General features: G+C 47.0%; 1 long non-coding RNA gene across 1 annotated transcript in view; it reads left to right on the plus strand.

The window, feature by feature from the left end:
• LOC147095423 (uncharacterized) overlaps positions 1-26,246 on the plus strand; it is a 31,868-nt gene extending 5,622 nt beyond the window's left edge. The window contains exons 2-3 of the long non-coding RNA XR_015074633.1: positions 16,929-17,056; positions 25,948-26,246. This is a non-coding gene — a long non-coding RNA (uncharacterized LOC147095423). The remainder of the gene's footprint in view (positions 1-16,928; positions 17,057-25,947) is intronic.
• The last annotated feature ends 1,342 nt before the right edge of the window (positions 26,247-27,588 follow it).

The raw sequence follows: 27,588 nt of genomic DNA on the forward strand, positions 1-27,588 counted from the left end.
TTCCAACACCGGAAAACTGCACGGGGGCCGGCACTTCCTGGCTTTGGGGCCGAACTGCGCATGGTAGAAGCAAAGGCTTGGGGGCTGCCACCGTTGGGCTGTATCGGTGGGGGCAGGGCTCCGCGTGGCCGTGCAGCACTGTTGCCCGGCGGAGAAAAATTTGTTGGCCTCCTTGGCCAGGTCGCGGAAATCGGTACTGGAAGAGTTGGCTAAAGCCGACTGTACCTGACCTGCCAGCTGTTGAAGGAACAGTTCCTTGAAGAGGAAGCACGGCCTGTGTGTGCCCAGGAGGGCCAGCATGTGGTCCATCAGCTCCAAGGGCTTGGAGTTGCCAAGCCCGGGTAGAGAGAGAAGCCAGCATGCGCGCTCGGCTTCGGTGAGTCCAAAAGTTTCTAAGAAGTGCGTTTTCAGCATTTCGAATTTGTTGAGCTCTGGGGGGGTTCTCGAGCAGGCTCACGACTCTGGCCACGGTGGAGCTGCCGAGAGCAGAGACGACGTAGTAGTACCTCGTGTCGTCCGCGGTGATGTCCCGGAGTGCAAATTGAGCCTCGGCCTGGGCGAACCAAGCGGCAGCCTGTCGTTCCCAAAATTCGGGTAGTTTGATGGAAACGGCATTCGTCGCCATTTCGGATGAGGTCTTTGGAATCGTCCAAAAGAGCAGCGGGATCACCAATGTTGGGGTCGCTAGAAATCAACAGGTTCTCAGACTTTTGTTGCAGCAAAGGCAAAATGTGTGTTACTTTATTCACTCTCCATGAGGACTGAGGGTCTCAGCCTCGTTGCAGGGCTATGACGTCATCACGCTACTGACGCATGACGTCATCACGCTACCGACGCTCTTAAAGGGACCCTGCCCCGATAACCCAACCCAGTACGTACATACAACAACATTGGCTATACATAGTGAATTGTGTTTAGGTACATATAACAACATTGGCTATACGTTGTGAATTGTGTTATTGTCCCTATGTGGTCTCCGCCACAGTACAGTTGTTCCGTGTGTGGACGAGGCTACAACCGATCGTCCATCCTGGAGAGACACCCACTCCATGGAGAAACCGTGGAAATGTGGAGACAGTGGGAAGGGATTCAATTACCCGTCTGAGCTGGAAGTATCAATGTAATTACTGTAGAAATTACTTTTTTTACATTATTGCTTGTTCATTTTATGTGCTGTCTTTTTTATGTCTTTTATTTATGTTATGTTTGCTTTATTTATATTTAAAGTATGTATGCGTGTATATGTCGGTATGTGTTGTTTTGTGATGGCGCCGATGAAGATGGCTGCCGTCCTTGCGGGCTCCGTGCGTACCAGGCAGCTAAGTGTTCTTGCTGCTTGGTGCTCTCGGCTCGTCAAGAAAAAAGCATTTCACTGACTAGATTTCACTTCTTGTATTTAGTTATGTAATAAAATAAAATTGAAATGAAATGAAATGCATCGGCGCACTCACATTGGGGAGAGGCTGTTCACCTGCTCCGTGTGTGGGAAGGGATTCACTCCATCATCCCACTGCCTAAACACCAGCGAGTTCACACTGGGGAGAGTCTGTTCATCTGCTCTGTGTGCGGGAAGGGATTTACTCCATCATACCACCTGCTGACACACCAGCGAGTTAACACTGGGGCGAGACCGTTCACCTGCTCCGTGTGTGGGAAGAGATTCACTCCATCATCCCACCTGCAGAAACATCAGCGAGTTCACACTCGGAATGACTGTTCACCTGCTCCGTGTGTGGGAAGGGATTCACTCCATCATCCCAGCTGCTGAAACATCAGCAAGATCACAAGTGACTGCAGGGTTGGATTCTGCTGTTGTTGCTGCTGTTAAGCTCCCTCCCCCTACATCATCACTGTGCTGAAATCCACATCAGTCTCCCCATCTGCTCCTTGTTCTCTGCCTGGATCCTATAACTGCTGAACTCAGTCTTCCCATCCTAGATTTAAAAAATCAGAAATAGGAGCAGGAGTAGGCCACTTGGCCCTTCGAGCCTGACCCACCATTCAATAAGGTCATGGCTGATCTTCTACCTCAACTCCACCTTCCCGCACTATCCCCATATCCCATGATTCCCTCAGAGGCCAAAAGTCTATCGATCTCTGCCTGGAATAGACTCATTGACTGAACCTCCACAGTCCCCCGGGGTAGAGAATTCCAAACATTCACAACCCTTTGTGTGAAGAAATTTCTCCTCATCTCAGTCCTAAAACCCTTTATTCTGAGACAGTGACCCCTAGATCTAACGTCCCCATCCAGGGGATACAACCACCCTGCATCTAGCCTGTCAAGTTGCTTAAGAATTTTCTATGATTCAATGAGATCACCTCTCGTTCTTCTAAACGCTAGAGATCGTAGGCCTAGTCTGCTTGAGAATGAACCATTTATCCCAACTCTCTGTTTTCTGTTAGATAGCCAATCTTCCACCCATGCCAGTAAATTACCCCCAATCCTGTGATTTTTTATCTTGTGCAGTAATCTTTTGTGTGGCACCTTGTCGAATGCCTTTTGGAAGTCCAAATACACCACATCCACTGGTTCCCCTTTATCCATCCTGTTTGTTACGTCCTCAAAGAATTCGAGCAAATTTTTCAAACATGACTTCCCCTTCATAAAACCATGCTTACTCTGTCCGATTAAATTATGCTTATCCAAATGTCCTGTTACTGCTTCCTTAATAATGGACTCCAACAGTTTACCAACCACAGATGTCAGACTAACTGGTCTATAGTTTCCAGCCTTTTGTCTACCCCTCTTTTTAAATAAGGGCGTTACATTAGCAGTTTTCCAATCTGCTGGGACCTTTCCTGAATCCAGGGAGTTTTGGAAAATTACCACCAATGCATCCGCAATCCCTACCGCTACTTCTCTCAAGACCCTAGGATGTAAGCCATCAGGGCCAGGTGATTTATCCGCCTTTAGTCCCATTATCTTACCGAGTACCACCTCCTTAGTGATTTTAATCGTGTTTAGCTCCTCCCCCCCCCATAGCCCCCTGTTTGTCCAGTGTTGGGATATTTTTAGTGTCCTCTACTGTAAAGACTGATACAAAATATTTGTTCAGCGTTTTTGCCATCTCCATGTTCCCCGCCACTAATTTCCCGGTCTCGTCCTCTAAGGGACCAACATTCACTTTAGCCACCCTTTTTTCTTTTTATATAACTGTAGAAACTCTTGCTATCTGTTTTTATATTGTTTGCTAGTTTACTTTCATAATCTATCTTCCCTTTCTTAATTAATCTTTTAGTTATTCTTTGCTGGCTTTTAAATGCTTCCCAATCTTCTATCCTCCCACTAGATTTGGCTACTTTATATGTCCTTGTTTTCAGTCGGATACATCCTTTATTACTTTACTTAGCCACGGATGGCTGTCTTTTCTTTTACGCCCCTTTTTCCTCAGTGGAATATATTTTTCTTGAAAGTTGTGAAATACCTCCTTGAATGTACACCACTGCTCATGTACCGTCTTACACCTTAATCTATTTTCCCAGTCCAATTTAGTCAACTCTGCTCTCATACCTTCATACTGTAGTCTTCTTTATTTAAGCTTAGTACGCTGGTTTGAGATCCAACTCTCTCACCCTCCAACTGAATTTGGAATTCAACCATGTTATGGTCATTCATTCCAAGGGGATCCTTTACTAGGATGTTTTTTATTAATCCTGTCTCATTACACAGGACCAGATCTAAGATTGCCTGCCCCCTGGTTGGTTCAGTAACATACTGCTCAAGGAACCCATCCCTAATGCACTCTATGAACTCTTCCTCAAGGCTACCCTGCCCAATTTGATTTGTCCAGTCAATAAGAAAGTTAAAATCCCCCATGATTATAGCTGTTCCCTTATTACAAGCCCCAACTATTTCCTGATTTATACTCCGACCAATAGAGTTGCAACTGTTAGGAGGCCTATAGACTATGCCCACAAATGACTTTTTCCCCTTATTATCCCTTACCTCCACCCAAACTGTTTCACTATCCTGATCCTTTGACCCAATATCATTTCTCGCTATTGCAGTGATTCCATCCTTTATTAACATAGCCACCCACCTGCCTTTCCTTCCTGTCTGTCCTTCCTAATTGTCAAATACCCCTGGATGTTTAGTTCCCAGTCATGGTCACCTTGCAGCCATGTTTTTGTAATGGCCACCAGATCATACCCATGTGTAGCTTTTTGTACCGTCAACTCGTCTATTTTGTTACGAATGCTGCGTGCATCAGATAAAGAACTTTTAAATATGTTTTGTGACAATTTATTCCTGCTTTTACCCCCTTTACTACTTTACCTTTATCTTTATACATTCTGTCCCTTCCTGACACGCTCTGGTATTTAGTTCCCCCACTGCTGCCTTGCTCTATTGCCTTCGCCGCTGATATTTTTATTTTTCGCTCTCTTGAAACCTCCCCACCACTAATTAGTTTAAAGCCCTCTCTACAGCCCTAGTTATTCGATTCGCCAGGATTCTAGTCCCAGCACTGGCCAAGTGAAGTCCGTCCCAATGGAACAGCTCTTTCCTGTCCCAGTACTGGTGCCAGTGTCCCAAGAAGCAAAACACGTTTCTCCCACACCAGTCTTTGAGCCACGCATTTAACTCTCTGATTTTATTTACCCTAGCCAAATTTGCTCGTGGCTCAGGTAGTAATCCAGAGATTATTACCCTTGTGGTTCTGTTTTTTAATTTGGCCCCTAGCTGCTCATACGCCCTCAGCAGAACCTCTTTCCTAGTCCTAGCTATGTCGTTGGTACCAACGTGGACCACGACAACTGGATCCTCCTCCTCCCACTCCAAGTTTCTCTCCAGCCCAGAGGAGATGTCCTTAACCCTGGCACCGGGTAGGCAACACAGCCTTCGGGACTCTCGCTCTCGGCTGCAAAGAACCCTATCTATTCCCCTAATGATACTATCCCCTACCACTACAACATTTCTTTCTACTTCCCCCACTTGAATGGCCCCTTGTTCCACGGTGCTGTGGCTAGATTGCTCATCCTCCCTGCAGTCCCTGTTCCCGTCCTCACAGGGAGCAAGAGCCTCGAACCTGTTGGACAAGAGCAAGGGCTGCGGATCCTCCAACTCTACCTCCTGGATCCCCGTACCTGCCTCACTCATAGTCACACCCTCCTGTCCCTGCCCACAGACTACATCTGAATTAGTTAGTCTAATTGGTGTGACTACTTCCTGGCACGCAGTGTCCAGGTAACTCTCCCCCTCCCTGATGTGTCGCAGTTTGAATCTCAGACTCCAGCTCATCAACACGGAGCTGGAGTTCCTCGAGCAGCCAACACTTACTGCAAATGTGATCACTGTGAACATCAATGGTGTCCACCAGCTCCCACATTGTAGAGACCGCCTAGCAGTGGAAGGAATTTATGTCAGCAAAACTATAAAAAGTGAAAAATACATATCCTGGTCATGGGAGATTTTAACTACACCAAGTGACCTGTCAAGAAGAGGTAGGGAAAGGGGAAAAGGCAATGGAGTATTTACAGTGTGTTCAGGACTCCTTTCTTACCGAGTACGTAAGAAGCCCGACCAGCGAGCAATCACTGACGGATCTACAATCGGTAATGAACCAGAGCGGTTAGAGAAGTAAGCTTAGGTGAAAATCTACACTATCAATCACAACATAATAATTATTGAGAAAGACAGGAGTAGTAATAAGATTGTGAAAAAGTTGATTTTGAGGTGATGACAATGGAACTAGGGAAGATAAACATGGAACTGAAGAGACAGACAAAGAGAGAGAAAGGCAGTGGGAAATATTTTAAATGGTGATCAGTAGAGTTCAGGAGAATTATATTCCACTACAAAACAAGAACAAACTAGCCAATAATAAAACACCAGGGCTGAATAAAGAGATGAGGGTAAAATGGATACTGAAGAAAAATGCTGCGTACAGTGAAAATAAAGGAGAGGATGACAAAAGGTAATTGGAAGAGGCTGGGAAAGAATAAGAAAAACAATTAGGAAGGTGAAAAGGAACTGCAAAATTAAATTATCAAGGAATATAAAAAGAAAAAGTAAAGTATTGTACAGGCACATAAATAATAGGAAATTCAGGATAGGGACAGAGCCACTAAAGGATCACAAGATAAACCAACAGGTAATGACAGCGAAATGGCAGAAATATTGGATACAAAAGCCTGACCTGCTGAGTATTTGCAGCGCCTGACTGGCTGAGTATTTCCAGCATTTTTTGTTTCTCTTTCAGAAATAATGGATAGTTACATTGCGTCAGTTTTTACTAAGGTAGATGAAAAAGGTGGACATGACATTGGAAGAAGGGATGAGAAGAGAGATCAAGGCATATAAAATAGAAAGGGTGAAATAATTAATAAACTAGCAAAAGTTAGAGAATAAAACCCCGATACTAAAAGAAGCAAGGGAGAGAGAGAGAGCAGAGGCACCATTATATATACTCGGGAATAGTTAGTGTAATTTCCAAATTTACAGATGACACCAAATTCTGGTGTATCGTTAATACTGAGGAGCACTGTGACAAAATGCAAGATGTTAATAAACTGGCAGGTTGGCGTGTAAATGGCAAATTAATTTCAATATAGATAGATGAGAGATGCTGCAATTTTGGTAGGAGGAATAAGGAAACACACTCCTTGTAAAGTTAGTGTCTAAATGGGGTAGAGGAGCAAAGGGATCCAGAGGGACAGATGCACAAATCATTAAAAGCAGGTTAACCAGGCCATGAAAATGCAGACAAAGCACTGGGGTTCATTTCTACAATGATAGATATGCAAAGCAGAGCAGGTATTTTAAACATGTATAGAACCTTGGTTAGACCACACATGGAGTTCTAAAAGCTTTCCCACCACCAAGGTTAAGCTGACTGGCCTGTAATTGCCAGGTTTATCCTTCTCTCCTTGTTTGAACCAGGGTGTAACATTTGCAATCCTCCAGTCCTTTGGCACCACCCTTGTAATCTAAGGAGGATTGGAAGATTGTGGCCAGCACCAACGCAATTTCTATCCTTACTCCCCACAGTAACCTTGGGTGCATCCCATCCGGACCGGGGGACCTATTCACTTTAATTACCGCCAGCCTGTCTGGTACGTCCTCTTCATCTATTGTATCTCATCCAGTATCCCAGCAATCTCCTTGTTTACCATAACTTTGACAAATCCTTGTCCTTGGTTAATGCCGATGCAACGTACTCATTTAGTACCTCAGCCATGCCTTCTGCCTCCACCAGTAGTTCTCCATTTTGGTCCCTAATCGGCCCCACCGCTCCTCTGACGACCCTTTTTCTGTTAATATGCCTAAAGAAGACCTTTTGGATTACCGTTATGTAATTATGTGGTGAATTCTGAAAGACATGGTACAGCACTCGAAACAATCTTCAGCAAGGGGCTGGGTGTCAGAGGGTCAAAACTCTGACCTTTCACCCCATCCGATCTGAAGGTCTTGTGTAAAATGAATGTGGGGATTTCAAACACAGTCCTTGGTGAGAGGTCAGATTTGTGCCAAACTAGGCCGTTTGACAGTTCAAGATTTCCACTCGGCTTTGTGTGAAGACGTGCTTCCTGACCTCACCCCTGAATGGACTGTTTATAATGTAAATATTATGCCCTCTAGTTCTGGACTCCCGCTAAAGGAAAGAGTTTCTCTGTCATTTTGACAAACTTGATTTGAGGCTTTTGACGAGGTAACAGAGGGTGGATGAGGGCTGTTCAGTTGATGCTGTGTATATGGACTTTAAAAAGGCGTTTGATGAAGTACCACGTAATAGGCTTGTTGGCAAAATTGAAGCCCGTGGGATAACAGAAGCAGCAGCAGCAGGGATACAAAATTGTCTAAGGGATAGAAAACAGAGTTGTGGTGGATGCTGTTTTTTGGACTGGAGGGGGAAGTATTCAATGGTGTTCCCCGGGGATCAGTACCAGGATAACTGCCGTTTTTGATATACATGACCTGGATTTGGATAAAGGGCACAATTTTGAAATTTGCAGCTGACTCAACTTGGAAGTGTTTATAACAGTGAGGAAGTTAGTAATAGACTTCAAGAGGATGTAGACAGGCTGGTGGATTGGACGGACACATGGCAGATGAATTACAGCACAGAAAAGTGTGAGGTTATACAGTTTGGGAGGAAGAATGAGAAGAGACAATGCAAGCGAAATGGTACAATTTTAAAAGGGGTGCACGAACACAGACCTGGGGGGATGTTTGTGCACAAATCTTTGGTGGCAAGACAGGTTAACAAAGCAATTGTGGTTAATAAAGCCAATGGGATCCTGGGCTTTATAAATAGGCGTAGAGTACAAAAGCCAGGAATCGATGGTAAACCTGTATAAAACACTAGTTTGGCCTCAGCTGGAGTATTATGTTCAATTCTGGGCACCACACTAGGAAAGACCTGAAGGCTTTGGAGAAGAGACTTGCTAGAATGGTTTCAGGGATGAGGAATTACAGTTATTGGAGAGACTGGAGAAGCTGGGATTGTTCTCCTTAGAGCAGAGAAGGTTAAGAGGAGATTTGATTGAGGTGTTCTAAAATGAAGAATTGTTTAGATGGAGTAAATGGAACAACTTGTATTTATATAGCACCTTTAACGTAGTAAAACATCCCAAGGTGCTTCGCAGGAGCCGCATAAGAATATATTGGGGCAGATGACCAAAAGCTTGGTCAAAGAGTTCTGTTTTCAGGAGCGTTTTAAACAGGCCATGAAAATGTAAACACAGCACTGGGGTTCATTTCTGGAGAGATCGAATTGCAAAGCAGTGAAGTTATGTTCAACATGTACATAAGAACATAAGAAATAGGAGCAGGAGTAGGCCAATTGGCCCCTCGAGCCTGCTCCGCCATTCAATAAGATCATGGCTGATCTGATCCTAACCGCCAATCCACTATCACAGAACCATCTCCTGAATCTAACAGAATTAGACACACGAAATAGGAGCAGGATCAGGCTACACGGCCCCTGGGCCCGCTCCGCTACCCACAGGGCCATGACCAATCCGAACCTAGACTCATGTCCAAATTCCTGCCCGCTCCCCCTAACCCTTAATTCCCTTTACTTCTAGGAAGCTGTCTATTTCTGTTTTAAATTTATGTAATGATGTAGCTTCTACAGCTTTTTGGGGCAACATATTCCATGGACCTACCACCTTCTGAGTGAAGTAGTTCCTCCTCATCTCAGTTTTGAAAGAGCCCCTTCACAATCTCATATGTTTCAATAAGATCGCCTCTCATTCTTCTGAACTCCAATGAGTAGAGTCCCAATCTACTCAACCTCTCCTCATATGTCCATCCCCTCATCCCCGGGATTAACCGAGTGAACCTTCTTTGTACTGACTCGAGAGCAAGTATGTCCTTTCTTAAGTATGGACACCAAAACTGTACGCAGTATTCCAGGTGCGGTCTCACCAATACCTTGTACAACTGAAGCAATACCTCCCTATTTTTATATTCTATCCCCCAGCAATGAAAGCCAACATTCCATTTACCTTCTTAATCACTTGCTGCACCTGCATACTAACCTTTTGAGTTTTGTGCACCAGGACCCCCAGATCCCTTTGTACTTCAGTACTTTCCAGTTTCTTGCCATTAAGATAATAACTTGCTCTACGATTTTTCCTGCCAAAGTGCATAACCTCACACTTTCCAGTATTGTATTCCATCTGCCAAATCTCTGCCCACTTACTTAGCCTGTCGATGTCCCCTTGCAGGTTTTTTATGTCCTCCTCACTCACTACTTTCCCTCCCATCTTAGTGTCATCTGCAAACTTTGATATGTTACACTCGGTCCCCTCCTCCAAATCGTTAATATAGATTGTAAAGAGTTGGGGACCCAGCACTGACCCCTGCGGAACACCACTAGTTACTGATTGCCATTTATCCCAACTCTCTGCCTTCTGTTAGATAGCCAATCCTCTATCCATGCCAGAATATTACCCCCAATCCCGTGATTTTTTATCTTAAGCAATAATCTTTTGTGTGGCACCTTGTCAAATGCCTTTTGGAAGTCTAAATACACTACATCCACTGGTTCCCCTTTATCCACCCTATATGTTACTTCCTCAAAGAACTCCAGCAAATTTGTCAAACATGACTTCCCCTTCATAAAACCATGCTGACTTTGTCCTATTAAATTATTATCCAAATGTCCTGTTACTGTCTCCTTAATAATGGACTCCAAAATTTTACCTACCACAGATGTTAGGCTAACTGGTCTATAGTTTCCAGCCTTCTGTACTGCCCTTTTTAAATAAGGGTGTTACATTAGCAGTTTTCCAGTCTGCCGGGACCTTTGCCGAGTCGAGGGAGTTTTGGAAAATTATTACCAATGCATCCACAAACCCTACCGCCACTTCCCTCAAGACCCTAGGATGTAAGCCATCAGGTCCAGGTGATTTATCCGCCTTGAGTCCCATTATTTTACCGAGTACCACTTCCTTAGTGATTTTGATCGTGTTTAGCTCCTCCCCCCCTTTAGCCCCCTGTCTGTCCAGTGTTGGGAAATTCTTAGTGTCTTCTACTGTAAAGACTGATATAAAATATTCATTCAGTGTTTTTGCCATCTCCATATTTCCCACCATTAATTTCCCGGTCTCATCCTCTAAGGGACCAACATTTACTTTAGCCACCCTTTTTCTTTTTATATAACTATAAAAACTCTTACTATCTGTTTTTATATTTTTTGCTAATTTACTTTCATAATCTATCTTCCCTTTCTTAATCAATCTTTTTGTTATTTTTTGCTGTCTTTTAAAGTTTTCCCAATCCTCTATCCTCCCACTAGATTTGGCTACCTTCTTTGCCCTTGTTTTTAGTCGAATACTATCCTTAATTTCTTTACTTAGCCACGGATGGCTGTATTTTCTTTTACACCCTTTTCTTCTCAGTGGAATATATTTTTTTGGAAGTTGTAAAATAACTCCTTAAATGTACACCTTCATAGTCTCCTTTATTCAAGCTTAGCACGCTTGTTTGAGATCCAACCTTCTCACCCTCTAATTGAATATGGAATTCAACCATGTTATGGTCACTCATTCCAAGTGGATCCTTTACTGGGACATTTTAAATTAATCCTGTCGCGTTACACAGGACCAGATCTAAGGTTGCTTGCCCCCTGGTCAGTTCAGTTACATACTGCTCAAGAAACCCATCCCTAATACACTCAATGAACTCATCCTCAAGACAGCCCTGCCCAATTTGATTTGTCCAATTAATATGATAGTTAAAATCCCCCATAATTATAGATGTTCTCTTATTACAAGCCTCAACTATTTCCTGATTGATACTCCGTCCAACAGAGTTGCAACTGTTCGGAGGCCTATAGACTACGCCCGCTAGTGTTTTTTTCCCCTTATTATTCCTTACCTCCACCCAAACTGTTTCATTATCCTGATCTTTTGACCCAATATCATTTCTCTGTATTACAGTGATTCCTTCCTTTATTAACATAGCCACCCCACCTCCCCTTCCTTCCTGCCTGTCCTTCCTCATCGTTAAATAACCTGGTATGTTTAATTCCCAGGCATTGTCACCCTGCAGCCATGTTTCTGTAATGGCCACAAGATCATACCCATATGTAGTTATTTGTGCCATTAACTCGTCTATTTTGTTACGAATGCTATGTGCATTCAGATAGAGAACTTTCAAATATGTTTTGTGACACTTAGTTCCTGCTTTTGCCCTTTTTATTACTTTACCTTTTACTCCATACCTTCTGCCCCTTCCTGATACGCTCTGGTTTTTAATTTCCCCACTGCTACCTAAGTCTATGACCTTCTCTGTTGTCATTTTTATTATTTGCTCTCGAGGAACCTCCCCCCCACTAGTTAGTTTAAAGCCCTCTCTACAGCCCTAGTTATATGATCCGCCAGGACTCTAGTCCCAGCACTGGCCAAGTGAAGCCCGTCCCAACGGAACAGCTCCCTCCTGCCCCAGTACTGGTGCCAGTGTCCCAGGAAGCAAAACCCATTTCTCCCACACCAGTCTTTGAGCCACGCATTTAACTCTCTAATTTTATTTGTCCTAGCCAAATTCGCTCGTGGCTCAGGTAATAATCCAGAGATTATTACCCTTGTGGTTCTGCATTTTAATTTGGCCCCTAGCTCCTCAAACTCCCTCAGCAGAACCCCCTTCCTTGTCCTATCTATGTCGTTGGTACCAACATGGACCACGACAACTGGATCCTCCCCCTCCCACTCCAATTTCTCTCCAGTCCATAGGAGGTGTCCTTAACCCTGGCACCGGGCAGGCAACACAGCCTTCGGGACTCTCGCTCTCGGCTGCAAAGAACTCTATCTATCCCCCTAAAGATACTATCCCCTACCACTACAACATTTCTTTTAACTCCCCCCCAGTTGAATGGCCCCCTGCTCCACGGTGCTGTGGTCAGGTTGCTCATCCTCCCCGCAGTCCCTGTTCCCATCCTCACAGGGAGTAAGTGCCTCAAACCTGTTGGACAAGTGCAAGGGCTGCGGCTCCTCCAACACTACCTCCTGGATCCCCGTACCTGCCTCACTTCTAGTCACACCATCCTGACCCTGGCCACGGACTACATCTGAATTAATTAATCTAATTGGTGTGAATACCTCGTGATACACAGAGTCCAGGTAACTCCCCCCCTCCCTGATGTGTCTCAGTGTTTGCAGCTCGGACTCCAGCTCTTCAACACGGAGCCGGAGTTCCTCGAGCAGCCAACACTTACTGCAAATGTGATCACCATGAGCATCAATGGTGCTCACCAGCTCCCACATATTGCAGCAGCAACACATCACCTGATCTCCCATTCTATGTAATTAATTAAATTTATTAATATTATTCTTAAATACCCTCTGCCCCGATTCTAGATGGTGAATATCACACCTTAGAAACTATAAACCAAAGAGATTTAAGCTTAAAAAAGGGAGAAATACTTACCAACCAATCACTTACCCGCTTTCTGGTGACATCACACTTGGATTACTTTTTACCTCTCTCCTTCCCTCCGAGACTGGAGACTGGTAAACCGTACCTGGTCTCTGGGGCTTTTATAGCCCCGCTGCTGCCGCTCGAGATTCCCGCCGACGCTGTGAGGCCTTACCTGGTCTCTGGGGCTTTTATAGCCCCGCTGCTGCCGCTCGAGATTCCCGCCGACGCTGTGAGGCCTTACCTGATCTCTGGGGCTTTTATAGCCCCGCTGCTGCCGCTCGAGATTCCCGCCGATGCTGTGAGGCCTTACCTGGCCTTTGGGGCTTTTATAGCCCCGCTGCTGCCGCTCGAGATTCCCACCGACGCTGTGAGGCCTTACCTGGTCTCTGGGGCTTTTATAGCCCCGCTGCTGCCGCTCGAGATTCCCGCCGACGCTGTGAGGCCTTACCTGGTCTCTGGGGCTTTTATAGCCCCGCTGCTGCCGCTCGAGATTCCCGCCAACGCTGTGAGGCCTTACCTGGTCTCTGGGGCTTTTATAGCCCCGCTGCTGCCGCTCGAGATTCCCGCCGATGCTGTGAGGCCTTACCTGGTCTCTGGGGCCCTTTATAGCCCTGCTGCTGCTGCTCGAGATTCCCGCCAATGCTGTGAGGCCTTACCTGGTCTCTGGGGCTTTTATAGCCCCGCTGCTGCCGCTCGAGATTCCCGCCGATGTAGATTCTGTTAGAACCTTGGTTAGATCACACTTGGTGCACTCTGTACAGTTCTAGTCTCCATATTATGAAAAGGATAGAGAGACACTGGAGAAGGTGAAACAAAGATTGACGAGAATGATACCAGAACTGAGAGGTTCTAAGTATCCAGAATGACTGACCGTGCTGGGGCTCTTTTCTCTAGAAAAGCGAAGTCCGAGGGGTTATTTATTAGAGATCTGTATAATTATGAAGGGGTTTGATAGGGTAGATGATGAAGATGATGCCACTTGTGGGGAATCCAAAATTAGGGGTCATAAATATAAGATAGTCACTAATAAATCCAATAAGGAGCTCAGGAGAAAGCTCTTCACCCAGAGAGTAGTCAGAATGCAGAGCTTGCTGGCACATGGAGTAGTTGAGGGGAATAGCAGAGTGCCTTTAAAGGGAAGCTAGATAAGTACGAGGTAGAAAGATACAGACGGATATGATGATAGGATGAGGTGAAGTAAGGTGGGTGGAGGCTCGTGTGGAACATAAACACCGGCTGGACCTGTTGGGCTGAGTGGCCTGTTTCTGTGCTGTAAATACTATGGCCTAGAAATTCAGTGCCCTTAGCGCCGATTTTGCGGCGCTAGAGGGCCTAGCGCTGCAATTGGCGCCGGCGCCTAAATTGCCTGGGGCCCTTCCGCCGCGGTAGACCGGTAGCGCTGCGCCGGCACCGATGACGTCATCGGTGTGCGCAGCGTCCCGGTTGCCATGGTAACCCGCCCGAACTGGGAAATTGACTTGCGGCCGCCTCGCCCGTGGCAGCCGCAAGCAACGTTCTGGCAGAGGTGCCTTGCACAAGTTTGCGCCGGCGCATTAAAGGCCCCGCGGCGGCCGGCCGCTTTCCCGCCGCCCGCCTGGCCGCAGCTCCCTCCCCGGACTTCCCCCCCCCCCCCCCCCCGGAACAGAAGCAAGCCCGGCACTTGTCCGAGGTGCCGGGCTCATTTTTAATAAGATTATCGCGGGCCGCGGCCGGGTGCAGGCAGGTCCTCCTTAAGGGAAGGAGGAGGCCTGCACTTCCCGAACCTGCCGCACCGCAGCGGGCGCCGCAGCGCCGGAATAGCGCCGAAATTCAGCGCATAGCGCCAGTTTTCAGGCGCTAACAGCTTTCAGCAGCGCCGGCAGCCGTTTGGGCGCAGAGGTAGTGAATTTTTGGCCCAACCAGCGCGACTTAGCTCCGGCACTCACTTCCGGCGCTAAAGCCGTTGCTGCGCCAAAACCCAATTTCTAGGCCTATAATTCTACGGTGAATTCTGAATAGACACGGTACAACACTCGAAACAATCTTCAGCAAGGGGCTGAGGGTCAAAACTCTGACCTTTCACCCCATCCCATCTGAAGGTCTTGTGTACAATGAATGTGGGGAGTTCAAACACAGTCCTTGCTGAGAGGTCAGATTTATACCACACTAGGCTGTAAATCGGCAGACTGGCTGTTACGTGCCGAACAAGTGCCTTCAAAAGCCTGTTTAAAACCTCTCTCTCCATCACTGATCTCAATCCACCGACAACCTTAACCCGTTCTCTGCTGCTCAGTCTGTTTGTGCCTCTACATGTGTGTGTTTCTGTGTCCCACTATACATGTGTTTTTGTGTGTGTGTGTACATGTGGGTATGTCTCTGTAGGTGTTTCTGCATGTGTCTCTTGTGCTATTGTGTGTGTCTATAAACAGAGCCCTACCTAATGAGAATATATCAATTTTAGGCTTGAATTTTTCAATGGAGCTCCAGCATGAACAGCTTTTTTGGGGAAAGTTCCAGATTTCTACTACCCTTTGTGTGAAGAAATGCTTCCTGACATCACACCTGAACAGCCTAGCTTTAACTTTAAGGTTTTGCCCCTTGTTCTGGACACTCCCACCAGATGAAATAGTATCTCTCGATCATCATAAAACCTCAATGATCGCATCCTTAATTTTCTGTATTCAAGTTTATAAATTCAGGAACAGAAATGGTATGGAGCGGGGAGGGGAGCAGAGTAACAGTGGTAATGTCTAGGTAATGAAGAGGGAGCTCAGTATTTTACCTGCCTTTGAGGGCTCAATGCTGACACTCTATAAAGTGGAGGTAGGGACAGGAGTCGGCTATTCAGCCCCTCGAGCTTGTTCCCCCATTCAGTGAGATCATGGCTGATCTATCATAACTCCATCCGCCTGTCTTGGCTCTGTATCCTTTCTCCACCCTTGCCTGGCAAAAATCTATTGATCTGGGAATTAAATTATTAATTACGCGAGCATCTACTGCTTTTTGTGGGAGAGTTCCATACTTCTACCTCCCTTTGCGTGAAGAAGTGTTTCCAAACTTCTTTCCTGAATGGCCTGGCTTTGATTTTGAGATTATGTCCCCTTGACCTAGACTCCTCAACCAGTGGAAATAGTTTCTCTCTCTCTACCTTGACAATTCCTTTTAACATCCTAAAATCCTCAATCAAATGAAATCACCCCTTAACCTTCTATATTCCATGGACTACAAGCCCAGTTTATGTAATCTCTCCTCACACAATCCTGGAACTCCCTCCCTAACAGCACTGTGGGAGCACCTTCACCACATGGACTGCAGCGGTTCAAGAAGGCGGCTCACCAATATCTTCTCGAGGACAATTAGGGATGCGCAATAAATTCTGGCCTTGCCAGCGATGCCCACATCCCAGGAACAAATAATAATTTAAACTTTGGTACCCTGGTTACATTCTGGTCTATCTGTGCTGCACTCTCTCCAAAGCCAGTATATCCTTCCTGAGGTGCGGTGCCCAGAACTGAATGCAATTCTCCAGATGGGGCCTTTCCAGAGCTCTCTACAGCTGAAGTACCAACATTCCATTGGCCTCTTTAATTATTTTAGTACCTGTCGACTAGCTTTTACTGATTGAAGTACTTTGACCCCTAAATCTCGCCAGTAAGAGGTGTGGGGTGTGTGTATTTTCTGTTTAAATTGGTGCATTCGGTTTCATTTGATTCTGGTATTTAACAGCAACAAACAACTCCTGCAAACCCTCAGCAACTGAATCTCTATTTGGATTTGTTCACCAGTCCCGGTGACTGCTCCAACTCACCCTACGTATCTGTGTGTCCCACTATCCTTCCCCTGTGGGTTTGGATGTTGCAGACCGAAACAGTGAAAGATCCAGTGATGGATTCCCACCAGTCCGAGCTCTCCACGTTCTCACTGAATGAAACCTTCCTTCATGTGAAGCAGGCTCTGTTTGATTGTTTAGGTCCCGTAACCCCTGACCCTGTATTACTGCTCTCTGAATAATGGGCTGTACTCAGAAATAAAACTTACTGCATTGATCACAGCTTCACATCCTTGTCCTGTTTCTCTTTAGGATCAGTGTGCCGGAGGACAAGGTGACAGGGGATGAAATGAGACTGGGAGACGATTTGGAATTGCAGGAAATGGGAAGAGGAAACTGGCACAGGGAATCTCTCCGTGTCTAATAACACATTTAGAAAGGTACTGAGATAAGACGGGTGTCCCAGCGCGTCAGCACTCTGACCGTTTGGGGTTTAAGCTGTTTAACTTGAAACGGTATCTTCAGGCAGATTGGAAATGGACATCTATTGCATCAGACCGACAGATCGTTTGATGGGACAGTGTAGAGGGAGATTTACACTCAATCTAACCCGTCCATCCTCTATCTTGTTTTTTCTCTTTCGCTATCTGCCTCATTTAATTTCCCTCTCTCTTTGCCTCAACTTACTCTGCCTCACTCTCGTCTCTATTTCTTTCTCAGTGTCTCTATCTCTCTTCATCACATTTTCTCTCTCTCATTCACCTTTGCTCTGTCTCTCTTCTCTCTCTCTATCTCTCTCATTTCTCTCTGCCTCGCTGTGTCTCACGCTTTCTGCCTTTCTCTTCTCTGCCTCGGTCCCTTCTGCCTCACTCTCAGTCCCCCTCTCTCTGCATGTATCGACCCTCTGTCTTCTCTCCTCCTCCTTCTCTCGCTCGCCATCTCAGCCACTATCTCATCTTTCCCTCCTCTTTCTATTTCTGCCTCATTCTCTCTCTCTCCCCTCTCACTCCCTCTTTTCCTTTAAGTCTCTCTCTGTGTTAATCACTTATTTTACAGTTGGTTTCCTCTCTGCCCATTTCTCTGTCTCCCCCTTTTTGTCGCACTTTCTTTTCTCATTCTACCACACTCTTTCTCCCCTCTGTGTTTCCTCTCTCTCTGCCCCTGTCTCTCTCCCAGTTTCTCGCTTTCACTTTTTCTCTCTCTCTCTCTCTCTCTGTCAAGATTCCTGATGTAACAGGCCTGCCCCAACACAACACAAGCCCAACCCGTACTTCGAATACATTGCATGAGCTGATCACAGCTTCTACCCCCTAGTTTTAAAATGAGCTGTCCGTGATGCACAGACCCCACCTGGGGATTGGAGCCCTGCAAGATTTTGCTGTTAATCTAGAGGGAAGCTTGCCTCCACATCTCATCCAGCCCCAATCCTGAACTCATTTTATTACATTTCATCGTCCAGTTACATATCCGCCTGCCTTTGTATACACGCCTCAGATGTGCTCCTCTCTGTAAATCTACTGGGTCTTGTTTCTTATGTTTGACAGCCTGTTTCTTGAATTTAATCTGTTTGGTCATTTTGTAAATTTTTGAAGAATTGGCAAGCGATTCCTGCTGATCTGCTGAGTGTATTTCCATATAGGACACATGTCTCGGTGGAGCAGGTATCCCAGTTACGTTAAAATAACACTAAATAGTTATTCTAGACACCGCCTAACAGTGGAAGGAAACTGGAGGGAAAATATGTCCGCAAATCTATAAGCATAGAAACATAGAAAATAGGAGCAGAAGTAGGCCATTCGGCCCCTCAAGCCTGCTCCGCCATTTAATGAGACCATGGCTGATCATCCAAATTCATTACGCTGTCCCTGCTTTCTCCCCATATCCCTTGATCCCTTTAGCCTTAAGAAATATATCTAACTCCTTCTTGAATATATTTAATGAATTGGCCTCAACTGCCTTGTGTGGTAGAGAGTTCCACAGGTTCACCACACTCTGGGTGAAGAAGTAATGCATTGATCACAGCTTCACATCCGTGTCTTGTTTCTCTTTAGGTCAGTGTGTCCGAGGACAAGGTGTTCATGAGTGGAATGAGGCTAGGGGAAGATTTGGGAATCACAGGAAATGGGAAGAGGAAACCGCTGCAGGGAATCTCTGCAAGTGCCTAATAACACATTCAGAAAGATACTGAGATAAGACCGATGTCCCAGAGTGTCAGCACTCTGACCATTCGGGGTTCAAGATATCTCATTTGAACGGGTTTCTTCAGGCAGATTGGAAATAGACCATTGATGGGACAGTGTGGAGGGAGATTTACTCTCTACCTAACCCGTGCTTCCTCTATCATGTTTTTTCTCTCTTGCTATCTGCCTTATTTTATCTCTCTCTGCCTCATTCTCATCTCTCTGCTTGTTTCTTTCTCTCTCAATGGCCCTAGCTCTCCCTGCCTCATTTTCTGTCATTCACCTTTGCTCTGCCTCTCTTTCCTCTCTACCACCCTCATTTCTCTCTGCCTCGCTGTCTCTTACTCGCTGCTTTTCTCTTCTCTACCTCTCAGTCCCTGTTTCTACTTCACTCTCAGTCCCTCTCTCTACGCTTGTATCGCCCCTCTCTCTTCCCTCTGCCTCATTCTCTCTCTCTCGCCCTCTCTGCCACTCTTATATTTTCCTCCTCTCCAGCTCTGCATCACTCTGTCTCCCAATCCCTCTTTTTGCCTGAAGTGTCTCTCTGTATATCTCACTTATTTTGCTGTCAGTTTCCCCTCACTCTGCCCATCTCTCTCCGCTTTCTGACTATTTCTCCCTCTTTCTCACTCTCTCTCTGTCTTTCTCCCCTCTGTTTTTGTTTCCTCTCTCTCCCAGTTTCTCCCTTTCTCTTTCAGTCAAGATTCATCGTGTAACAGGACTGTTCAAACACAAACTCTTTCACACTGTGTCCGGCCCGTGCCCTGAACGCATTGCAAGATCATAGCTTCTGCACGCCCAGTTTTAAAATGAGCTGTCCAGGATGTGCCAGGCTGCACCAGGGGCTTGGAGTCCTGCCAGATTTTGCTGTTAATCTAGAGGGAAGCTTGCTTTTATTCTAACCTCATTTCATTGCCCAGTTACATATCCGCCTGCCTTTGTATAAATGCTTCCGATGTGTTCCTCTCCGTAAATCTAATGGGCCTGGTTTTTCCTTATTTTTGACAGCCTGTTTCTTTCATTGAATCTGTTTGATCATTTTATAATTTTTTCTGAAATGTTTGAATAATTGTCAAAAGATTCCTGCTGATCTACTGAGCGTATTTCCATACAGGACGCAAATACCTCGGGGAGCAGGGTTCCCAGTCACGTTAAAATAATGCCAAAAAGACAAAGAGCTATTATGAAATTAAATTATCAAGGAATATAAAATGAAAAAGTAAAGTATTCTACAGATACATGAAGAACAAAAAAGGATAGGGACAGGGCCACTGAAGGATGGATATGATAAACTCACAGGTAATGACAGCGAAATGGCAGCAATGTTGGAGAATTAATTTGCCTCAGTTTTTACCAGGTAGACTAACAAGTCGGACATGACATTGGAAGAAGAGATAAAAAAAAATTATGAAGTCATTTAAAATAGAAAGGGGGAAAATTATTGATGAACTAGCAAAAGTTAGAGAGGATAAAACCCCGGTACTAAAAGAAGCAAGGGGAGAGAGAGCAGAGGCACCATTATATAGACTCAGGAATAGTCAGCAAATATTCCAAATTTACAGATGACTGCAAATTCGGGCGTATAGTTAATACTGAGGAGCACTGTGACAACATACAAGAAGATCTTAATAAACTGGCAGGTTGGTGTGTAAATGGCAAATCAATTTCAGTATAGGTAAGTGAAGTGGTGGATTTTGATAGGAGGAATAAGGAGGCCACGAACTCCTTGGAAAGTAAGTGTCTAAATGCGGCAGGGGAGCAAAGAGATTTCGGGGGACAGATGCACAAATCATTAAAAGCAGATTTACATGGCCATGAAAATGCAAACCAAGCACTGGGGTTCATTTCTACAGTAAGAGAATTGAAAAGCAGCAAAGTTATATTCAACGTATATAGAACCTTGGTTAGACCACATGGAGCACTGTGTACAGTTCTGGTCTCCATATTACGAAAAGGATATAGAGACACTGGAGAAGGTGCAAAAACGATGACAAGGATGATACCAGAACTGAGAGTTTCTAAGTATCCAGAATGACTGAACATGCTGGGGATCTTTTCTCTAGAAGAGCGAAGGCTGCGGGATGATCTAATAGAGATCTGTATAATTATGAAGGAGTTAGATAGGGTAGATGTCGAAGATGTTACCATGTGTGGTGAGTCCAAAACTAGGGGTGATAAATATAAGATAGTCACTAATAAATCCAATAAGGAATTCAGGAGCAACCTCTTTACCCAGAGGTGGTTAGAATGTAGGGTTCGCTAGCCCATGGAAAACTTAAGGTGAATAGCAGTGTGCTAGATAAGAATATAAGGGAGAAAGGAATAGAAGGATATGATGGTAGAATGAGCTGAAGTAAGATGGATGTAGGCTCGTGTGGAGCATAAACACCGGCATGGACCTGTTGAGCTGAGTGGCCTGTTTCTGTGCTGTAAATACTATCTAATTCTATGGTGAATTCTGAAAAGACACGGTAGAGTTCTCGAAACAATCTGCAGCAAGGGGCTAGGTGTCAAAGGGTCCAAACTCTGACCTTTCACCCCTACCAATCTGAAGGTCTTGTGTAAAATGAATATGGGGAGTTCAAACACAGTCCTTGATGAGAGGCCAGATTTGTACCACACTAGGCCCAAATTGGCAGACTGGCTGTAACGTGCCGATCAATGCCTTCAAAAGCCTGTGTAAAACCTCTCTCTCTGTCACTGATCTCAATCCACCTACAACCTTAACCCTCTCCCTCCTGCTCAGTCTGCGTGAATCTGTCTGCACATGTGTGTGTGTTTCTGTGTCCAGCTGTACGTGTACACATGTCAGTGTGTGTATGTGTGTCTGTATATGTATGTGTGTGTGTGTATTTGCGTTTCTATGTATGTGTCTGTGTGTCTGTCTATATGCAGACACACACACCCTTACCTAACAAAAATCGAATCTCAGTTTTTACATTTTGAATTGACCCCCAGCTTCGACAGCTTTTTGTGGGAGGGATTTCCAGATTTCCACCGTTCTTTGTGTGAAGTGCTTCCTGACATCACACCTGAACGGCCTGGCTCTAATTTTAAGGTTCTGGACTCTCCCACCAGATGGAATATTACCTCTCTATCATCTTAAACCCCTCAATGATATCACCCCATAGTTTTCTATATTTTAGCTATGAGGAAAGATTGGATAGGCTGGGGTTGTTTACTTTGGAACCAGGGAGATTTAATTGAGGTTTATAAAATTTTGAGGCGCCGAGATAAAGTGGTTTGGAAGGTGCTATTTCCCTTAGCAGAGAGGTTAATAACCTAAAGTAAATGGTAGAAGGATTGGAGGGGAGTTGAGGACTATTTTCAGCCAGAGGGTGGTGGGGGGTCTGGAACTCACTGCCTGAAAGGGTGGTAGAGGCAAAAACACTCATCACATTTAAAAAGTACTTGTATATGCACTTGAAGTGCCGGAACCTACAAGGCCTCGAATCAAGAGCTGCAAAGTGGGATTAGGCTGGATGGCTCTTTTTCGGCTGGCGTGGGCCGAATGGCCTTTTTCTGTGCCGTAAACATCTTTGTTTCTAATACTGGGAAGTTTTAAACGATTAAATGTCCTGTTTTGTACCTGGCTCATCCTGTCAGCTGAGCTCATGTGTTCAGACCTGGAGTTGGGCCCAAACACAGAACCTTGTCTTCTGAAAGATGGCGAACTGCCAACTGGGTCAAGCTGCCAACTGATCCACGTTGCACAGAAAGGAAACGCCTTTTCCCAGGATATCTCCAGGGAGCAGAGCCACTCCCCGTGTGTGTGATTATAAATGCAGCAATTTCGGAGTCCGGATTCAGAACATTTCCATTCCAGCCACCTGAACCTGACTCTGTAAAATTGCACAGATGAAGATGAAAGCTCTGCTCTTGGTTCTTGCATTCCTGGTGCTGACTCAGCCCAGCCTTGCCAAGTGGACAATTACAGGTAAATTCCTCTGATCTCTCCGCAGCCAGTATTTCATTCTTTTAAAATATTTTATTCTCTGTTTGAATATCACGGTTTGATTGGTTGGCTGAAGGTGATTGTGAGATTGTAAGAAAGTCTGAAGAATTTCATCTGAACCAGTTCCACGGGTAAATCCCCTGATTGTTCAGCAGGTCCCTCAGTGGGTCGAGGGAATGGTGGGTGTTTGCTGATCCAAACAGACCAGCAATAAAAACACAAATTATTGGCCGGTGCCGAGTGGGCGGATCTCAGCCGGAGCATTGACCCGGTTAGGAGACTCTGTAGTTGGCCTCAGTACCCAGGTACTACGGAGGTGAAACTACCATTTGTTGGTCCCGATCACTCCTACCTGCTGCAAAGCGTGAGAATGCGGACTCTGTGTGAGGACAGGAGTGGGAGCTCCTTCAGTCCCTTTCCCCCACACTCACTGTCCAGTCTCACAGATGAAGAATGGTGAATTGGGAGCTATGCTGGAGGTGTCTGTGGAATTGGTCCCCAGACATGAGTTAGCTTTTCATAACAGGAGGGCAGGGAATGGGACGAAAAAGCATTCCAAACAGGTTTATTTAATTGGAATAATTCTGCAGCCTTCATAGAGATCGGGGTGTGAGAACACAGACTAAGTAGAGGAGGCAAGCGGTGAAATTATCAATTGTCAGTAGCTGGGTGTCACTTTGGCTCAGTTGGGAGTTGAGTGAACAAGTTGTGGGTTGATGCCCAGTCCAGTACATACAGCCCAGCACTGGGGGAGTGCTGCACTGTTAGAGGTGTCATGTTGTGGATGAAACGCTAAACGAAGACCCTGTCTACCTGTTCATCGGGCAGGAAACATCTGGTGGCATTATTTGAAGAGCTGGGAGTTCTCCCGGTGTCTTGGACTGACACCACTCTCTCAACCAACATGAGCAGAGACTCCCCATCCTGTCCAGTCGAACAGGGGATTAACCTGATGGTTGACCAATCGGTGCGTCATGGGGGGCTTTTCATTGCATGTGTGGGCGGGCCTAATCCTTCTGAGCTGAGGTGAGTGGCCACCATCTGGATTCCCAACTATTGATTTCTTTTTCCCACTTTCTGCATGTAAGTATAGATTTCCAGCAAAAAAAAAGTTGCATTTAAAAGAAAAAAAAATACTTTTGCAAAGGGGACTCGGGCTTTCCCCCCCTCGGTGGTGGATGAGCTGCCTGCAGGCCTCGAAGCCTCGGCATCTCCTCGCCAGCCACGCCCAAGCTAGGCACCGCCCGTCCCGCCCCGTGATCTCTGCCATCTTGGTAAAGGCTGGCGGCGCGGGACTGAGCCGAGCGTAGCCTTCACCGCCATCTTAGTAAAGGCTGGTGGGGCGGGAGTCAGCATGCGCGTCAACGTTGGCCCGGAGTGCGACCTGAGCTAAGGTGAGTCCGGCCGGGCCTTATGCGCTAGGCCGCGCACCGGCTAGCCCTCAGGCGCTGATCTGCACACAGAGGCATTAAGCTCACCGCATCCGGGCTCTGAGGAAAGGCAGAGAGAGAGGGGGAGGGAGGGACAGGGGAAATCAGGGTGAGACAGGGGGAGGGAGAGGAGAGGGGGGGAGGGAGGGGAGAGGAGAGGGGGGAGGGAGGGGAGAGGAGAGGGGGGAGTGAGGGGAGAGGAGGGGGGGAGGGAGGGGAGAGGAGGGGGGAGGGAGGGGAGAGGAGGGGGAGGGAGGGAGAGGAGAGGGGGAGGGAGAGGGGAGAGGAGAGGGGGGAGGGAGGGGAGAGAGGGAGGGGAGAGGAGAGGGGGTGAGGTTGGGGAGAGGAGAGGGGAGGGAGGGGAGAGGAGAGGGAGGAGGGACGGGAGAGGAGATGTGGGGAGGGAGGGGAGAGGAGAGGGGAGGGAGGGGAGAGGAGAGGGAGGAGGGACGGGAGAGGAGATGTGGGGAGGGAGGGGAGGCGAGAGGGTGGGAGGGAGGGGAGAGGAGAGGGGGGGAGGGAGGGGAGAGCAGAGGGGGGAGAGTGCGGAGAGAGGGAGGGAGGGAAGAGGAGAGGGGGGAGGGAGGGAAGAGGAGAGGGGGGAGGGGAGAGGAGTGGGGGAGGGAGGGGAGAGGGGGGGAGGGAGGGGAGAGCAGAGGGGGGGAGGGAGGGGAGAGGAGAGGGGGAGGGAGGGGAGAGGGGAGGGAGGGGAGAGGAGAGGGGGAGAGAAGAAGAAGAGAGTGGGGGAGGGAGGGGAGAGGGGGGGAGGGAGAGGAGAGGGGGGAGGGAGGGGAGAGGAGGGGGGAGGGAGGGAGAGGAGAGGGGGAGGGAGGGGAGAGGAGAAGGAAGGGAGGGGGGAGAGGAGGGGGGAGGGAGAGGGAGGGGAAGGAGAGGAGGGGTAAGGAGAGGGGGAGGGAGATGAGAGGAGGGGGAGGGAGAGGAGGGGGGAGGGAGATGAGAGGAGGGGGAGGGAGAGGAGGGGGGAGGGAGAGGCGAGGAGGGGGTGAGGGAGAGGAGGGGAGGGAGAGTGGAGGGGGGAGGGAGAGCAGAGGGGGGTGGGTGAGTGGGTGGAGGGAGAGGAGAGGAGGGAGGGAGGGCAGAGGGGGAGGGAGAGGAGAGGGGGAGGGAGAGGAGGGGGGAGGGAGAGGAGAGGGGGGAGGGAGAGGGGGTGGAGGGTGAGGGAGAAGGGGTGGGGAAGGGAGAGGGGGTGGAGGGAGAGGAGAGGGAGGGAGGGGAGAGGGGCAGGGAGGGAGAGGAGAGGGGGAGGGAGGGTGAGGAGAGGGGCAGGGAGGGAGAGGAGAGGGGAGGGATGGAGAGAGAGTAAATCAGGGAGAGACTGGGAGGGAGTGAGAGCAGGTGAGGGAGGGAAAGAGTGAGGGTTTGGGACAGGGAGGGAGAGCTCGCCTTCTTCCGTCCTTCCTTCGCAGGGGTCGATCGGGCCAGGCCTGAGGCACTCCTTCCCCCCGCTCTCTCTCCAGGCTAATCCCGAACTAAATCCAGCAGTCTCTCTCTCTCTCTTCTCCCCCCCAGTCTCTCTCTTCTCCCCCCAGTCTCTCTCTCTCTCTCTTCCAACAACAACATGCCCTCAAAAAACCCTCGGCACCGCCGGGCACTCCAGCTAGTTAAGTGTAAAAGAGTTAAGGTTCATGTGTACTCCAGAATCAGTCTTAGTAACACTTACCAACTCAGCTTCATGTTTTCTCATTGTTCTCCCTCCCTCTGTGTACAGAAGCATCAATCAATTCATTCTTCATTCTGAATTTTAGTGGGCTGCATCTGGAATTATGGAAAATGTCGTGAGTCCGGCTGTAACACAGGTGAGTTGCCTGCCCAAGAACATAACTGCAGCCCTGGATACGAATGTTGCAGACCGAAACAGTGAAAGATCCGGTGATGGATTCCCACCAGCCCGAGCTCTCCACGTTCTCACTGAATGAAACCTTCCTTCACAGGAAGCAGGCTCTGTTTGATTGTTTAGGTCCCGTAACCCCTGACCCTGTGTCACTGCTGTCAGAATAATGGGCTCTACTCAGAAATAAAACTTACTGCAATGATCACAACTTCACATCCGTGTCTTGTTTCTCTTAATGATCACTGCGTCTGTGGGCAAGCTGTTCGGGGGTGGAATGAGGCTGGGAGAAGATTTGGGAATTGCAGGAATTGGGAAGAGGAAACCGCTGCAGGGAATCTCTGCAAGTGTCTAATAACACATTCAGAAAGGTACTGAGATAAGACAGGTGTCCCAGAGTGTCAGCACGCTGACCGTTCGGGGTTCAGGATATCTCAGTTGAACGGGTTTGTTCAGGCAGATGGGAAGCAGACATACTTTGCATCAGACACACAGACCGTTTGATGGGACAGTGTAGAGGGAGCTTTACACTGTATCTAACCTGTACTATATCTACCCCTGGGAGTGTTTGATGGGACAGTTGAGAGGGAGATTTACTCTGTATCTAACCCATGCTGTACCTGCCCTGGGAGTGTTTGATGGGACAGTGCAGTGGGAGCTTTACATTGTATCTAACCCGGACTATATCTACCCCTGGGAGTGTTTGATGGGACAATGTAAAGCAGGGGTGGGCTATTATTTGGGCTGGAGGGCCGGTTAACAAGTTTTGTTGAGCTGTTGAGTGCCGCACACCAATGTTCCCCCGAAGGTGCACGGCCGCGGACCAATGGCGAGGTCACGTGCAGGCCGCTCACCAGCTCCTGCCGCTGGAAGAGAAACGGCAAATTTAAAGGGACCGCGCACAAAAATAATTAGAGGGAACATTGCCGCACAAATAAAATGAATTGTGTTCACCACAGCTACCATTAAAGTTCCTCCTGGCATTTATTGTATAAAGAACCCTTCATGTCGTTTGCACACTGACTAAAAATAACAACACTTATTAACAGACTAACCAACATGATGCAGGTTCTCGAGTCACTTTGAAAGTGCTCAGTCTGTTTATTCCAAATGGTCTCAATTCATTCTTATAGTGGAAAATGAGAGAGTGACTCTGCTTCCAATGGCAATTATAACCATGGTAGAAGGCAGAATCAAGGATAAAATCATTGATACAACCTTTAAAAATTGCACATGAAAGTGCTACTTTGATGCTTTTGAAAACCTCACTGAGAAACAATTAGTTGACTCGGAAAATGATTTAATCCACAAATTGTGCCCCAGGTCAGCCATCAAATTGGGCTTGTTCATTGTCAATGTGCGATCACTCCAGAGAAGCCAAGATGCCGATAGAGTTTGTGGATCTTCACTTGAGAATGGCCACAAGTAATGCACCATTATAATGTACATTTCATCCCCAAGTGCTATTTATTACTGGGACTGGCCAACAACATCAATCTCTACAGATCTCTCTCTCTCTCCCTCTCTTTCTCTCTCACTTTCTCTCTATCTGTCTCTC

Source organism: Somniosus microcephalus, unplaced genomic scaffold (genome assembly GCF_052327205.1).
Source record: "Somniosus microcephalus isolate GS21.2 unplaced genomic scaffold, FLI_Smic_1.0 unresolved_chr1, whole genome shotgun sequence".
Lineage (NCBI taxonomy): Eukaryota > Metazoa > Chordata > Chondrichthyes > Squaliformes > Somniosidae > Somniosus > Somniosus microcephalus.